The 17295-nt window shown below is 41.0% G+C and overlaps 1 protein-coding gene across 1 annotated transcript in view; it reads left to right on the forward strand.

Moving 5' to 3' along the window:
- ACSBG2 (acyl-CoA synthetase bubblegum family member 2) overlaps nt 1-17295 on the forward strand; it is a 355967-nt gene that overhangs the window by 37070 nt on the left and 301602 nt on the right. The gene's annotated exons all lie outside the window — the stretch shown is intronic.

The following is a 17295-nucleotide window of genomic DNA, read 5'->3' on the forward strand; positions in this document are numbered from 1 at the left end:
TGTGTCGCCAAACACCGGCATGTGTGTCGCGTCTCCCGGTGTCCCACTATCCCGTTCTGCTTTCTTTTTGCCTTTTTCCAGCCCCCGCGGGCCAATTGGAAGCCTCCTTTCTTCCTACCCCCATTGCCCAATGGGAAGCCTCCTTCATTCTGCCTGCCCCCGTGCAGGCCAATCGGAAGCCTCCTCCCTACCAGTGGGTGTAGGAAGAAGGGAGGAAGCCTTTGATTGGCCGGTGAGGCAGGCATCAGAATGCCCGGGGGTGGGATGAATAGAAGGTTTTGAACTTCGATGAAGCAAGGCCGCGCGGTGAAGAGGAAACCCAACCCCCGACGAAGCAAAGCCGCCATGGGAGCCCCATTCCCATGGTGGTGAAGAGGAAACCCGACCCCAACTGAGGCCACCACGGGAGCCCAGTCCCGTGGTGGCGAAAAAAGAAGGCCCGCCGGAGTAAAGCCACAGCGGAACTGGAGCCCATCCCTGCAGTGAAGGAAGAAGGTTTTGGTGAGAGCTGGTGCGTCTGTGTGTGAATGAATGCCTGGGTGAAAGCTGGTGCGTCTGTGTGGGAGTGAGTGCCTGGCTGAGAGCTGGTGCGTCTGTGTATGAGTGAGTGCCTGGCTGAGAGCTGGTGCGCCTGTGTGTGAGTGAGTGCCTGGCTGAGAGCTGGTGCGCCTGTGTGTGAGTGAGTGCCTGGCTGGCTGAGAGCTGGTGCGTCTGTGTGTGAATGAGTGCCTGGCTGAGAGCTGGTGCGTCTATGTGTGAATGAGTGCCTGGCTGAGAGCTGGTGCGTCTGTGTGTGAATGAGTGCCTGGCTGAGTGCCCCCCCGCTGGAGACAGCACCGGGGTGCGGCCCGAGACCAGCGGCCGGCGCTGCGGAGGAGGTCAGGGTCCTGCATCGGGGAACCACCCGCACGCCAACAGCAGCCCAAGAGCAAGTAGGAGGGGCTAGCCGTGGCTGGCCGCGGGTTGGAGCTATCACACACAAAAGCATGGTATCCCCTTCCTATTTGTCCAATTGTATCTCTGGAAGGATCGGTATTGGAACCTCCTGCAGTTTTTATAGATCAATTCTTACAGTCAGCTGTGTCTCAGTCCTTATCTCATATTATAGACACTGTAGATTTTCTGAATCAATTACAAGATATCCATATTTCTGCTCAATCGATATTAATAGTAACAATGGATATTCAAGCATTGTATATGAATATTCCACAAGAGGCTGCATTAGAAGTAGTAAAATCTATTGTGGCTCAATGCTCTTGCCCTCAACGTATACTGATTGATTTTCTTTGTGATTTAGCTCAGGTGGTCCTGTTTAATAATGTTTTTGGAAAAAAGTTTTATCATCAGAAACATGCAATTCCCATAGGTACATCTATGGCACCATCTGTGGTAAATTTGTACATTGCTACATTTGAAGAACGAAATATATATATGCCCCAGTGGTGGCAGTATATTAGTAATTGGTACAGATACATTGATGATGTTTTCATGATTTGGACATCTACAGAAAGTCATCTTCAAGAGTTTGCATTATGACTCAATGGGTTGGATGCTAATTTACAATTTACAGCGGTATGGAACACAACGATTTCATTTTTAGATGTGCTGGTTACAGTTAAAGAGGGAGTTTTTCAAACCACACTTTGTTGGAAACCAACAGATAAAAATAATCTGTTGCATTTTCATAGTCATTATGCTAAGTCTTTTAAATCAGGCTTGCCTGTTAGTCAATTTTTTTGTATAAGGCGGATGTTGCTTAACTTTATCTGAATTTGAACATCCGGCAGCATTATTATCTGCAAGATTTTGTGCTAGGGGATATCCTAGGAAAGTTATAAGGCAGGCAAATAAACGAGCAAAATGTTCTGATTGGCAAGCATTATTGCAATATTACCCACGGAGAGACAATAATGTCTTATCTGTGTTTTGAAACATACCACGTAGTCATCTGACATAGCAGAAGTTATACAAAAATATTGGCATGTTTTAGCCTTATATAAAATGTTTCAGGAATCTCCATTGATTGCTTTTTCAAGAGGATCTAATATTTGTGATCATATTGTGCATTCCTTTTTTGGTGAGTGCTGTTCAAAATTTTGTGGGAAACTGCACCTCTGATTATGTTGTTTATGCTTTAATTTGCCCATGTCCAAAATTTGCCCATGCCCATGTCCAAAATTTGCCCATGTCCAAAATTTGCCCATGTCCAAAAGTATACCTAGATCGCACTAGTTGTTCGATGAGGATAAGATTAATTGAACATTGTTGTTCGATGAGGATAAGATTAATTGAACATTGATCTAAACTGAAAACCTGTACTGTTAGTGCACCAATTATACAACATTGTATGGATTATCAACATTCTTTGTCCAGTTAAAACGGACTATTGTGGATCAGGTTGTGAAAGCAGTACGTGGAGGGGATATGGATGCCGAGCTGTGGAGGATGTGGAGCACAGGACTTGGTGAGAGAGGTAACGGTGGTGGGGCCGCTTGGCAATAGTGATCATAATATGATCAAATTTGATTTAATGACTGGAAAAGGAACAGTATGCAAATCCAAGGCTCTCGTGCTAAACTTTCAAAAGGGAAACTTTGATAAAATGAGAAAAATTGTTAGAAAAAAACTGAAAGGAGCAGCTACAAAAGTAAAAAATGTCCAAGAGGCGTGGTCATTGTTAAAAAATACCATTCTAGAAGCACAGTCCAGATGTATTCCACACATTAAGAAAGGTGGAAAGAAGGCAAAACGATTACCGGCATGGTTAAAAGGGGAGGTGAAAGAAGCTATTTTAGCCAAAAGATCTTCATTCAAAAATTGGAAGAAGGATCCAACAGAAGAAAATAGGATAAAGCATAAACATTGGCAAGTTAAATGTAAGACATTGATAAGACAGGCTAAGAGAGAATTTGAAAAGAAGTTGGCTGTAGAGGCAAAAACTCACAGTAAAAACTTTTTTAAATATATCCGAAGCAGAAAGCCTGTGAGGGAGTCAGTTGGACCGTTAGATGATCGAGGGGTTTAAAGGGGCACTTAGAGAAGATAAGGCCATCGCGGAAAGATTAAATGATTCTTTGCTTCGGTGTTTACTGAAGAGGATGTTGGGGAGGTACCCGTAATGGAGAAGGTTTTCATGGGTAATGATTCAGATGGACTGAATCAAATCACGGTGAACCTAGAAGATGTGGTAGGCCTGATTGACAAACTGAAGAGTAGTAAATCACCTGGACCGGATGGTATACACCCCAGAGTTCTGAAGGAACTAAAAAATGAAATTTCAGACCTATTAGTAAAAATTTGTAACTTATCATTAAAATCATCCATTGTACCTGAAGACTGGAGGATAGCAAATGTAACCCCAATATTTAAAAAGGGCTCCAGGGGCGATCCGGGAAACTACAGACCGGTTAGCCTGACTTCAGTGCCAGGAAAAATAGTGGAAAGTGTTCTACACATCAAAATCACAGAACATATAGAAAGACATGGTTTAATGGAACAAAGTCAGCATGGCTTTACCCAGGGCAAGTTTTGCCTCACAAATCTGCTTCACTTTTTTGAAGGAGTTAATAAACATGTGGATAAAGGTGAACCGGTAGATATAGTATACTTGGATTTCCAGAAGGCGTTTGACAAAGTTCCTCATGAGAGGCTTCTAGGAAAAGTAAAAAGTCATGGGATAGGTGGCGATGTCCTTTCGTGGATTGCAAACTGGCTAAAAGACAGGAAACAGAGAGTAGGATTAAATGGGCAATTTTCTCAGTGGAAGGGAGTGGACAGTGGAGTGCCTCAGGGATCTGTATTGGGACCCTTACTGTTCAATATATTTATAAATGATCTGGAAAGAAATACGACGAGTGAGATAATCAAATTTGCAGATGACACAAAATTGTTCAGAGTAGTTAAATCACAAGCAGATTGTGATAAATTGCAGGAAGACCTTGTGAGACTGGAAAATTGGGCATCCAAATGGCAGATGAAATTTAAATGTGGATAAGTGCAAGGTGATGCATATAGGGAAAAATAACCCATGCTATAATTACACGATGTTGGGTTCCATATTAGGTGCTACAACCCAAGAAAGAGATCTAGGTGTCATAGTGGATAACACATTGAAATCGTCGGTTCAGTGTGCTGCGGCAGTCAAAAAAGCAAACAGAATGTTGGGAATTATTAGAAAAGGAATGATGAATAAAACAGAAAATGTCATAATGCCTCTGTATCGCTCCATGGTGAGACCACACCTTGAATACTGTGTACAATTCTGGTCGCTGCATCTCAAAAAAGATATAATTGCGATGGAGAAGGTACAGAGAAGGGCTACCAAAATGTTAAGGGGAATGTAACAACTCCCCTATGAGGAAAGACTAAAGAGGTTAGGACTTTTCAGCTTGGAGAAGAGACAACTGAGGGGGGATATGATAGAGGTGTTTAAAATCATGAGAGGTCTAGAACGGGTAGATGTGAATCGGTTATTTACTCTTTCGGATAGTAGAAAGACTAGGGGACACTCCATGAAGTTAGCATGGGGCACATTTAAAACTAATCGGAGAAAGTTCTTTTTTACTCAACGCACAATTAAACTCTGGAATTTGTTGCCAGAGAATGTGGTTCGTGCAGTTAGTATAGCTGTGTTTAAAAAGGATTGGATAAGTTCTTGGAGGAGAAGTCCATTACCTGCTATTAAGTTCATTTAGAGAATAGCCACTGCCATTAGCAATGGTTACATGGAATAGACTTAGTTTTTGGGGTACTTGCCAGGTTCTTATGGCCTGGATTGGCCACTGTTGGAAACAGGATGCTGGGCTTGATGGACCCTTGGTCTGACCCAGTATGGCATTTTCTTATGTTCTTATGAGCTTAGTTACTATGAGCAGTTTTGGGTTTTCATGTTAAAAACTTTGTCATCATGTTAAATGATGAGTTGGATTGGGTATCACTTTTGTGATTGGATATTGAAGAATCTTTATGTGATTGGATATTGAACAATTTTGAATGAAAGACTATTGATTGCTTCCAGGACATATGATGTGTTTAAAATGGATGCCATTTCTAGAGGTTTTTCAGCAGATGAACAAGCATATTTTTTTGTAATTTTGAGCTTTTATAATTTGATAATCTTTATGTTCTTTTAAATTTAAATCTTTATTTACATTTGTTTTTTTTATTTAGTTATGTAAACCGTTTTGATTAAACACTGTTTGTAAAGACGGTATACAAACACTTTTAAATAAATAAATAAATAAATTTGAAGTTGTCTATTGGAAATGTTGCAAGACTGGAGCACTCTATTGTCCGCCAAAGTGAAGCAGTTTTTCCCCTGATGAAGGACTGGCAACTGAAACACGGCCATGTTGGGTTTGACATCAGTGAATGGGATATACATGAGTTTTTCAATTGAGCTTTGAAGCAAGACATTGCAAACATTTCATGAAATTAAGTATTGCTATTTTATAGATAATAAAATGTTTCCAGCTGAATAATGAGATAAAAACATTGGAGTCTTTAAGCTTTTAAAATGCAATTCAATATAAGAAAATTTTCTTAGAAAAAATATAAATGTATTAACTGAAAGTGATTGGCTGGTGGTTGTCCCGTACGGCTGCAAAACACTAAGAGACATTTGGGTCCATCAGAAAGCATCTGCTGTAACAATTTTTGTGAATTTGCTCCTGATGAAGCGATTCTGATCGCGAAACACCGGCCGTTGTCGGGTGCTATTTGGGACAGTTCGGGTCATTGATGCATTTTTCAACTCATACACGGGACTCAGAGGATATTTAAAAAGCTATCTAGTTGCTTCTATACAAAAAAATTTAGATATTTAACATCACGCCGCAAATGACGAGTAGTCCGGACGGCAAGTGGGTTCACTGCCGTCGTCTGGCTTGCTGATGCGGTCTTACACAAAAAAATTTTAAAATATATAATTTTCAAAAATCGTTTCAAAAAATACTTTTGGATAATAGCACATTGTGGATATAGTTTATATACTTTGTTTTCTTGGTTGCATATAATATAATGATTAAGTAGTTTGCCATGGCTGTGTATGAAACCTCTGCCTTCCATTTAAATATAATTTTTTCGATCAGTTTAATATATTAAAAACATATTTTGGGTTAAGTGGTGAATTTTTTTTTAAGTTGAGTTAATCTAACTGATTTTTTACATCGAAACCAGGGCACTGCCCACAGTGCACAAACCAGTACAGGAAGTTCTGGGGGCCACTAAAATGAGTACAGGTCTACTTGAGTGGACTCTCATGGAATTTCTGCTGCTGCACCTGCCATCCCTTGAGGCACTTTATACTGTCCTGTCTCTTCCTGATTTTCACCAACAGAGCTGGGGAGCTCCGCCCACAGCACATGATGCTGGGACAGAAAGTTCTGGGGTCAGTTAAATGGAGCACTAGCCTACTTGGGTAGACTTTCTCACAGATTTCCAGCTGCTATATATGCCGTTCCTTGAGGCACTTTAGACTGTCCTGTCTCTTCTTGATTCTCACCATCAGAGCTGGGGAGCTCCATCGCCAGCACACAATAACAGCACAGGAAGTTCTGGTGGCTGCTAAAAGAAGCTCTAGCCTACTTGAGTGGACTCCCTCATGGATCTGCATGTGATTATACCTGGCGTCTCTTGAGGCACTTTAGATGGTCCTGTCTCTTTCTGATTCTCACCATCAGGGAGCTCCGCCCACAACACACTATACTGGCACAGGTAGGTCTGAGGGCTGCTAAAAGGAACACTAGCCTAATTGGGTGGAAGCTGTCATGGATTTCCAGTTGCTACCTCTGCCGTCCCTTGAGGCACTTTAGATGATCTTGTCTCTTCCTGATTTTCTCCTTCAGAGCCAGGAAGCTCTGCCCACATTGCATGACACTGAAACAAAAAGTTTTGGGGGCCACAAAAAGGAGCAATAGCCTACTTGGGTGGACTCTTTCAAGGATTTCCAATTGGTAAACTGCCTTCCCTTGAGGTACTGTAAATGATCCTGATTTTTGCCAATGGAAGCCAGGTAACTTTGGCTGCAGTGCCCTATGCCGGCAAAGGAACTTTTGGGGGCCCATTAAAAGAGCACTAGCCTTACTGGGTAGATTCTCTCCTGGATTTCCAGCTGCTGCACCTGCCATCCCTTGAGCACTTTATATGACCCTGTAGCTTTCTGATTCTTGCGATCTGAGCTGGGCAGCTCCGCACACAGCACACAATGTCAGCTCAGGAAGATCTGGTGTCCGCTAAAAGGATCACTATTCTACTTGAATGGAGTATCTCATGGATTCCAGCTGCTACACTTGTCATTCCTTAAGACACTTTAGTTGGTCCTGTCTTTCTTATTCTCGCCGTCGGAGCCGTAGAGCTCCACCAACAGCTCACAACAACACAGGAATTTCTGGGGACACTAAAAGGATCATTAGCCTACTTGGGTGGACTCATGGATTTCCAGATCCTACACCTGCCGTCCCTTGAGGCACGTTAGATGGTCCTGTCACTTCCTGATTCTTGCGTTCAGAGTCAGGGAGCTTTGCCCATAGTCCATCACGCTGGCACATGAAGCTTTGGGTGTCACTAAAAGCAGCAGTAACCTACTTGGGTGGAATCTCATGGATTTCCAGCTGCTGTACCTGCTCTCACTTGGGGCACTTAAGATATTCCTTTCTCTTTCTGATTATCGCAGTAGGAGCCAGGGAATTCCCCACCCCAGAATGTACGATGCTGGCACAGGACGTTCTGGGGGGGCCACTAAGAGGAGCACTAGTCTAAGTGTGTGGACTCTGTCATAGATTATGAGCTGCTACACTTAGGAACATAAGAACATGCCATACTGGTCAGACCAAGGGTCCCTCAAGCCCAGCATCCTGTCTCCAACAGTGACCAATCCAGACCATAAGAACCTGGCAAGTACCCAAAAACTAAGTCTATTCCATGTTACTGTTGCTAGTAATAGCAGTGGCTATTTTCTAAGTCAACTTAATTAATAGCAGGTAATGAACTTCTCCAAGAACTTATCCAATTCTTTTTTAAACACAGCTATACTAACTGCACTAACCACATCCTCTGGCAACAAATTCTAGAGTTTAATTGTGCGTTGAGTGAAGAAGAACTTTCTCCGATTAGTTTTAAATGTGCCACATGCTAACTTCATGGAGTGCCCCCTAGTCTTTCTATTATCCGAAAGAGTAAATAACCGATTCACATTTACCCATTCTAGACCTCTTATGATTTTAAACACGTCTATCATAGCCGTCTCTTCCCCCAGCTGAACAGGCCTAACCTGGCAAGTACCCAAAAACTAAGTCTATTCCATGTTACTGTTGCTAGTAATAGCAGTGGCTAGGTTTTCATGGGTAATGATTCAGATGGACTGAATCAAATCACGGTGAACCTAGAAGATGTGGTAGACTTAATTGACAAACTGAAGAGTAGTAAATTACCTGGACCAGATGGTATATACCCCAGAGTTCTGAAGGAACTAAAAAATGAAATTTCAGACCTATTAGTAAAAATTTGTAACCTATCATTAAAATCATCCATTGTACCTGAAGACTGGAGGATAGCTAATGTAACCCCAATATTTAAAAAGGGCTCCAGGGGCGATCCGGGCAACTACAGACCGGTTAGCCTGACGTCAGTGCCAGGAAAAATAGTGGAAAGTGTTCTAAACATCAAAATCACAGAACATATAGAAAGACATGGTTTAATGGAACAAAGTCAGCATGGCTTTACCCAAGGCAAGTCTTGCCTCACAAATCTGCTTCACTTTTTTGAAGGAGTTAATAAACATGTGGATAAAGGTGAACCGGTAGATGTAGTATACTTGGATTTTCAGAAGGCGTTTGACAAAGTTCCTCATGAGAGGCTTCTAGGAAAAGTAAAAAGTCATGGTATAGGTGACTATGTCCTTTTGTGGATTACAAACTGGCTAAAAGACAGGAAACAGAAAGTAGGATTAAATGGACATTAAGAAAGTCTTAGAAAACATTTTGTCAATAGCCGAGAAGTTGAATTATTTGACAAAAAAAGAGATATCATTCCTCAAAGTTGAATATCCGATTGCACCAGTTATATACATCTTACTGAAAATACACAAATCTGTTTCTGACCCACCTGGAAGACCTATCATTTCCGCAAATGGTTCACTACTTGAACCAATTTCTATTTTTATTGATAATTTCTTACGCCCCCAGGTACCAAAAATACCTTCGTATGTGAGAGATTCTACTCATGATCAACATGCTCATGGATTCCTCATTCAACCATAACATACTTATTATGGCTACACTTGATGTGCAATCACTGTATACTAATATACCACAAGACAGGGCTGTAGATATTATTGAAGAAACCGTTTATGGCTGGGAGACTTTTACCAGAGTACCCACTCAATTAATTTTGGAATTAGCTACAATTGCTCTGACAAATAATTTTTTTGTTTTTGAACAACAATTCTATATCCAAACCAAGGGTGTAGCGATGGGGTCTGCTATGGCCCCATCGATTGCTAACTTATATGTAGCAAAATTTGAAGAAAAGTTCTTGAGGAATTGTCACTTTAGTACAAATATTAAACTAAACGCAGCCTTGGGGTCATGATTGATAATCACCTTACTTTAAATAATTTCATCTCAACCACAATCAAGAATGGCTTCTTCAAATTACACACATTGAAAAGAATTAAACCGTTATTACATCCTCAGGATTTCCGGACTGTGTTACAAGCCACAATTCTACCAAGGATTGACTATTGTAACGCACTACTACTGGGTCTCCCTAAAAGCACAATTCAACCCCTTCAAATGTTGCAGAATGCCGCTGCTCGGTTAATTACTAATACTCGATGGCATGAACATATTACTCCAGCACTCATGTTCCTACATTGGCTACCCGTATCATCTAGAATTACTTTTAAAGTTCTCTCACTCATCCACAAATCAATTCACAACCAAGAGATGCAATGGTTCTCTGATCAGTTCATTGTTCACACCTCCAACAGACCAATTAGAAACATTCACCAAGGAAATTAACTGTCCATCCACTAAAACACATCAAACATGTGTCCACCAGAGACCGATCATTCTCCATAGCTGGAATAAAAATCTGGAATAACATGCCGTTGGACCTGCGGCTTGAATCCTGTCACAAAACTTTCAAACAAAACCTTAAAACTTGGTTGTTTGAACAAGCTTTCACACAATGAGTCTCGTCTAACCTTCAGCAATACCATATGATTCCTTACCTTCTCCAAGTTCTTATACTCGACATTAATATTTACTATCTGCAACTCCACACCCCCACATGGTTTATCAATTCAGGCTATTATATATAATGAGACGTTGGTTTGCCTCAGATTATTTGCTCCTGCAAATACATGGTTATTAATATTCTATTGTTCGATATTTATGCATATTATTTGAAACCCATGTGTTTCTGTAAAGCCTGTTGCTATTAATTGTTTTACTGTTTATTTTATACTGTTACATGTAAAGCCTGTTGCTAAATTAATGTTTCACTGTAAACCGAGGTGATGTATTGCTATACGTACTGCGGTATAGAAGAACCTATAAATAAATAAATAAATAAATAACTATGGAGATGCTACATAGATGATGTTTTCTTAATTTGGGAGGGTAGTGAGTTGTCATTGTTGGATTTTAAGGATTGGCTTAATAGCCTAGACACCAACTTGAAGTTCAAAATGGAATATAACAGAAATAAGGTGTCATTTCTAGATATACTAATTACAAATACACCCACTGGTTTCATGACAGATATTTACCGCAAACCTACCGATAGGAACAAACTCTTAGCATGTGACAGTTGTCATAATAAATCATTAATACGTAACCTTCCCTACAGTCAATTCCTCCGTTTAAGAAGATTATGTACAGAAGATGATACATTTAGACAGAGATCGATTGAAATGAAGAGTAGGTTCGTAGAAAGAGGGTACCCGTCGGCTTGTGTCAATGATTGCTTCTCCAGAGCAACGAAGCAGAAACGTACACTATTATTAAAACCGAGTAAGAAACCAGCAAAAATAGAAAAAATCATTTGTCCTCTCACTTTCACTGGTTTGTCCCATGACATCACAAAAATCATTAAGAAGTATTGGCATATAGTACAGACACTTCCTGCATTTAAATACAAGGACATAATGATAACCAACAAAAGAGAAAAAAACCTTAAGGAATATCTATCACCTTCTGCTTTACCAATTGCCAAATCCACCAATAACAGCTTGACCGGACATAGTCCTTGTGGAAATTGTTATGTTTGTTCAGTTTATCTAAAAGTCAAATCTTTGACCATTCCCACTACTGGCAAGACCTTTAAACTTAAAAATCTAACCAATTGCAAGAGTGTTGGTGTTATCTATGTGGCTATTTGCCCTTGCAATAAATTCTATGTGGGGAAAACTATTAGACAGTTCAACACAAGGATTATGGAGCATAAAAGTGCCATTAATAGGAAAGCAGAAGGTAAACCGTTAGTTGCACATTCTGTACTCATGCATCACAAGTTTAATGATTTATAGATTTTGTGCCATCACTAAACCATCCAAAAATTGGAGAGGAGGTAATTTTGACAATTTTCTACTGAGGTTGGAGCAACAATATATTTTTTATTTTAAGACCCTTTCTCCCCTTGGTTTGAATGGAGATACCGATCTTAGTGTGTACCTATAGACAATTTAGGTTCTTTCTATATATCTTTTACACAACTTTTATATTAATATAGCCTCAATTCCAATTTTTATATTTTTTTTTATTTTTATTTTTCACTCTTTGCAATTCTCTTTTATTTTATTTTTACGTTTATTTTTTTCACATATGTTTATTGTTTTTGGTTTTCTTTTTAGTGGGTTTGATAAAATTATGTGGTGGATGTTTTTAGACATGATTAAATTTACAATCATGCAACATATATTTATACTCGTTGACATCTATAGATACACAGCAGGCGGGACTATTTCTAATTTGCTCTAAATAAATGGATGCTGCGTTTAGATACAGTTCACCTGTTTTAAAAGAAGTTGGGTTATAAGTAATTCTGTGTGTTTCCCGGTTCCGTTCTTGCCCCACCCCCCACCTGTCCCTTTCCACCTTTTTAACCCCGGCTTGCAACCCCCTCCGTTCCACATTGTTTGCTCCTCCCCCCTCTTCCCTTGTTTCCTCATCCTCCAGGTTTCTTCTTTCTTTTTGATTATTCTCCTTCTTTTTTATTATTTATAATTTTTTCTATATTTTTTTATTTTTATTATTCTTTTTGTCCTCATCCTGTTCCCCTTCCCCTTTTTTTTCCCTCCGTCCCCCTTCCCCCTATTCCTTCCCTATTCCTTTATCTCCTCCTTTTCTGTTTTTTCATTTTGTTTCATTTTCTCCTCCCTGTAGTACCCCCTCCCCCTCCCCCCGTTTCCTATTCCATCCCCTATCTACATATATAAAAATAAAAAATAAATACATACACACAGAATAAATATATAACGTTTTTATATAAAAATACCTTTTTAAATATGACTATTGACAAGATAAATATTTTTCATTGAGTTAATAAATTTGAATATAGTAGTTACTTTGTATATTCAATACATATAACTTTTAGCGTAGCATCTTATGGCATCTTATACATATGCATATCACATAGTATCGTGAGATCTGGAGCGCGAAAAGGAGGTATAAAACCACTTGTTAGATTGTCCGACTCACCTTTACGTTAATCCATGCTGAGCGTTGATTCGGTGAGTGTTTTCTTTTGTTTGAATTTCTCAATATATACATTTAATTACAGCCTTCTTTAAGTTAATCGGTATAGATAGTTAGAATTATGCTGTGATCACTCCGTTATGAATCCCTTGTAATGCTGTTCTATTAGACGCCGATATTTGGCGCCAAATTTGTGATGTCGGTAACCGAGTGAAACAAGGATTACACCAGTTCCAAAGTTCACCCGATCAGATAATATAATATTATATACCCTCGTTTTTTGAGATCATTCATTGAAGTACTTATGGGTTCATATAATTTATAGACGCATTATCAGTTTAGGCACCTATATCGATTATATACAATTGGTTACAGTTTTTAAGCAAATCGGCATAGATAGTTAAGTTTATGTTGTGACTGTTCCGTTACGAGTTTCTTGCAACTTAGGTTTTATTAGACGCCGATTTTTGGCGCCAAATTTGTGTTGTCGGCAACCAAGTGTAACAAACATCACGCTAGCTCACAAGATCATCTGATTAGACAGTCTTTAATAAAAGATAATATACCCACGATTCTCGAGTCCATTTAAGTTTTTATGTGTTCACATAATTTATAGATGCTACATTAATTTAGGCATTAGAATTAATCATATTAGTAAAAAGATACACCTTTATCTACATGTTTATTAACTCCTTCAAAAAAGTGAAGCAGATTTGTGAGGCAAGACTTGCTTTGGGTAAAGCCATGCTGACTTTGTTCCATTAAACCATGTCTTTCTATATGTTCTGTGATTTTTATATTTAGAACACTTTCCACTATTTTTCCTGGTACTGATGTCAGGATAACTGGTCTGTAGTTTCCCGGATCACCCCTGGAGCCCTTTTTAAATATTGGGGTTACATTAGCCACTCTTGAGGTAATTTAGATGATCCTGTCTCTTCCTGATTCTCATCGTCTGGAGCCAGAGAACTTTGCCCACAGTGCACTACACCGGCACAGGAATTTTTGAGGGGATGCTAAATGGAGTACTATTATTTTTGGATGGATTATCTCATGGAATTTCAGCCTCTATACCTGCCATCTCTTGAGGCACTTTAGCCTGTCCTGTCACTTTCTGATTCTCACTATTGGAACTGGGGAGCTTTGCCCTAAGTGCACAAAGCCAGCACAATAATCTTTGGGGGTTGCTAAAAGGAGCAGTATCCTATTTTGCTAGACTCTCTCATGGATTTCAAACTACTACACATGCCATCCCTTGAGGCCTTTTAGATGGTCCTATATCTTCCTGACGCTTGCCATTGGAACCAGGGAACTCCCTCCACAGCACACATGCCTATAACAGGAAGCAATAGGAACGCTAAAAAGAGCACTAGCCTAATTGGCTGGACTCTTTCATGGATTTCAAGCTGCTACACTTGTCATCCCACAAGGCACTTTAGATGGTCCTGTTTCTTCCTGATTTTCTCCATCAGAGCCGGGCAGCTCCGCCCAAAGCACATGACACTTGCACAGGAAGTTCTGGGGACCGTTAAAAGGAGCACTAGCCTACTTGTGTGGACTCTCTCATAGATTTCCAGCTGCTACACCTGCTGTCCCTTGATGCACTTTAAATGGTCCTGTCTCTTCCTGATTCTCGCTGTCAGAGCTGGGGAGCTCCACCCACAATGCATGATGTTGGCACAGGCTATTCTGAGGTCCACTAAAAGAAGCACTAGCTGGCAACAATCTAGATTTGGGAAAATTCACTAAATGCAAGTTCTTAGCTCTAGAATTTTTCTCTAACATTTCCAGTTTATGGTGTATCATTGAACAATCTTTCAAATTAGCTACTGTTGTGGTCTTCTACGCTGCAACCATTTCCGAAACAGTTGTCAAATTTCCTGCCATCATACTAACTTCACTGTCTATTTCAGTCAATAGTTCCAGTGGAAAATTATACAACTGTCTTACTGTGGAGGCAAGTGAGGATTCAGTACGACTGACCGCTTCCCAGATGTCTTTAAGCATAACCTCAGTGAGTTCAGGAAGAGAGCAGATTGTGAAGGTCCTAAAGCTGATGGTAGCATAACTGCTGCTGGTATAGGGGCAACAGCCCCTGTTCTCTCATCACCAGAAAAGACAACCACTGAGCTAGACACACCATCCTTACTTTCTGCCAGAAGTATGGATGGTTCAGAGTTAGTTGAAATGCTCACATTGTTAAACCAGACCCTTCAGAGGGATTAGCTTCAATTCCCCCCAATGTGAATACCATGGGTTGAGAGGAGGCTGGAACTTCCATAGTCCCTTGAGGAAGAATCACCACTGGGGGAGGAGGAGGGGTGGGAGCCCCAGAACTTAAAGTGGCCTCAGCAGAAATATCACCAGGTTCCAAAGTATTAGCAGTTTTCAAACAAAAGAAATGAGTATCCAAGGGTCCACTCATTGGAGAAGAGGTGGCAACATTAGTGCCAGTTTTCCTCTCCTTCTTCTTTCCCATACCAAGAGATGAGGGAGAAAAAGATATAAGGGGCACACAGCTTCGGCAGAACAGCAGCTGCGGGCCTCAGGCATCCTGATGATATAACACTCTCACAGGACCCAAGCCCGGGTTGTTCGGGTCACCGCCTGATGGAAACTGACAGGGGCAGATTGCAGGAAAATATTGGTCCGGGGGATTTTTTCAAAACTGGCCCATGGGGTATCTGACACCCTCATACACTTTCCCTGCAGGATATGTGTTAACTCCCAAAAGCATGCCAATTCAACCCTAGAACCTGGCAGAATTGAGTCAAAATATCTCTAAAATAAACGTTATCTTTCCTAAATAACTAAGAAGTTGAGCACATTCTAGACTAGGGGTGAGCAGGGCTGCAGCTCCCATTCCATCCATGCAAATTGGTTGGGTCCACTACCCATCTGTATATATCTCTTAGAAATATCCTGGATTTCCAGTCTGGCTCTTGAACCAATTGCAAGTAATGACATTACCAGCTAGTGTCAGACACACACATGTTCAGTCACAAACATTGTCATGGATTAGGCAGGGATAGGAGGTGTGCACAAACTTTCTCTCTCTCATATATGCACACTCTAACATACATGTATATTCTTACACAAACTCCCTTATATTCTCTCATAGACATGCTGACTGGCTTACATACATACTTACTAGTTTAAATAGTCTTGTTCACACATATGCTCATTGACTCACTCGTTCTCTCTCACTCACCCTCATGCTTACTGGCTCACTCACTCTTGCTCACACACATGCTCTGGAAACCAAAGCATGCCTGACTGTATTATGCAGTGCAACATTAGAAAAGCAGAAACATCATCATTCCTCATAAAACATTAAGCAATAGAGTCAAGAAATAAAAAAACATCATTTATAATATTAAAACTATACTAATAAAAAGAATGTCAAGCAGGCAACAGCCAATGAACATCCAGTAATTAAAATTACTCATTTTTTCTGATATTTACCAAACACCAAATATTTCAAACAGTAGACACATGAAATAATACCCCAAAATTTAAAATAATAATTAAAAATCTTCAGCTTTTCATACCTGGGATTTTCTGATTTCCAGTCACCCACAGATTATTATGGATTGGGGGAGGGGCTCTCACAATTTTCATCCTCTCCCCACACCCTCACACACAAAGACTCTCACTCACATATATGCTATCACATACACAGGCTCTCTTGCTCTTACACACCCATGCAGTCTCTCACATAAACACAGACTCTCATACATATGCAGTCTCTCCCGCCTACACAGGCTTGCTCTCATACATATGCAGGCTCTTTTTCTCTCTTGCACACATGCAGACACACACACACACATGCAGGCTGTCTCATACATATATGCAGGCAGTCTCTCACACACAAGCATACACACCTACAGCTTTCAGGCCTTCCCCTTTCTTCTGGGCCTTGTCTTTGACTGCTGTTGGATGGCAGCACTACACCTCACTGCCAGAAGGGAAGTGGAAGAAGGCCACTTCTACTGCACTGCCCCTGCAAGGTTGGGGGGAGGGTCAAGCGGCCTCACAGGCTTCAGTTCTGGCTGGGGCAAGATGGACTCTGCCAAGGCCCCGCATGGCTGTCTTCCAGCTGTGGTAGGATGGGCTTTGCTGCAGCCCCCACATGTCTGTTTTCAGACCATGGAAGCCTCACAGGCCTCTCTGTCATGGCCCCACATGAATCTCTTCAGACTGTAGCAGCAGCCTCACGGGCCTCTCTGCCGTGGCCCCACATATCCATCTTCAGACTGCAGCAGAGGCCTCGCAGGCCTCTCTGCCGTGGCCCCACATGTCTGTCTTCAGAGTGCAGCAGTGCCTTGTGGACTTCTCATGGATTTTCAGCTGCTATACCTGCTGTCCCTTGAGGCGTTCCTGTCTCTTCTTCGTTCTCACCTTCAGCACCGGGGAGCTCCACTAACAGTGCACCACACCAGCACAGGATGTTCTGGAGGCTGCTAAAAGAAGCACTGGCTTACTTGTGGACTGTCTCATGGATTTCCAACTGCTATAACTGCCATCCCTTGATGTGGTCCAGTGTCTTCCTGTTTCTCGTCATTGGAGCTCACATACCCTGAACCGGTTCCAGGGG

Source organism: Rhinatrema bivittatum, chromosome 8 (genome assembly GCF_901001135.1).
Source record: "Rhinatrema bivittatum chromosome 8, aRhiBiv1.1, whole genome shotgun sequence".
In the NCBI taxonomy this organism is placed as follows: domain Eukaryota; kingdom Metazoa; phylum Chordata; class Amphibia; order Gymnophiona; family Rhinatrematidae; genus Rhinatrema; species Rhinatrema bivittatum.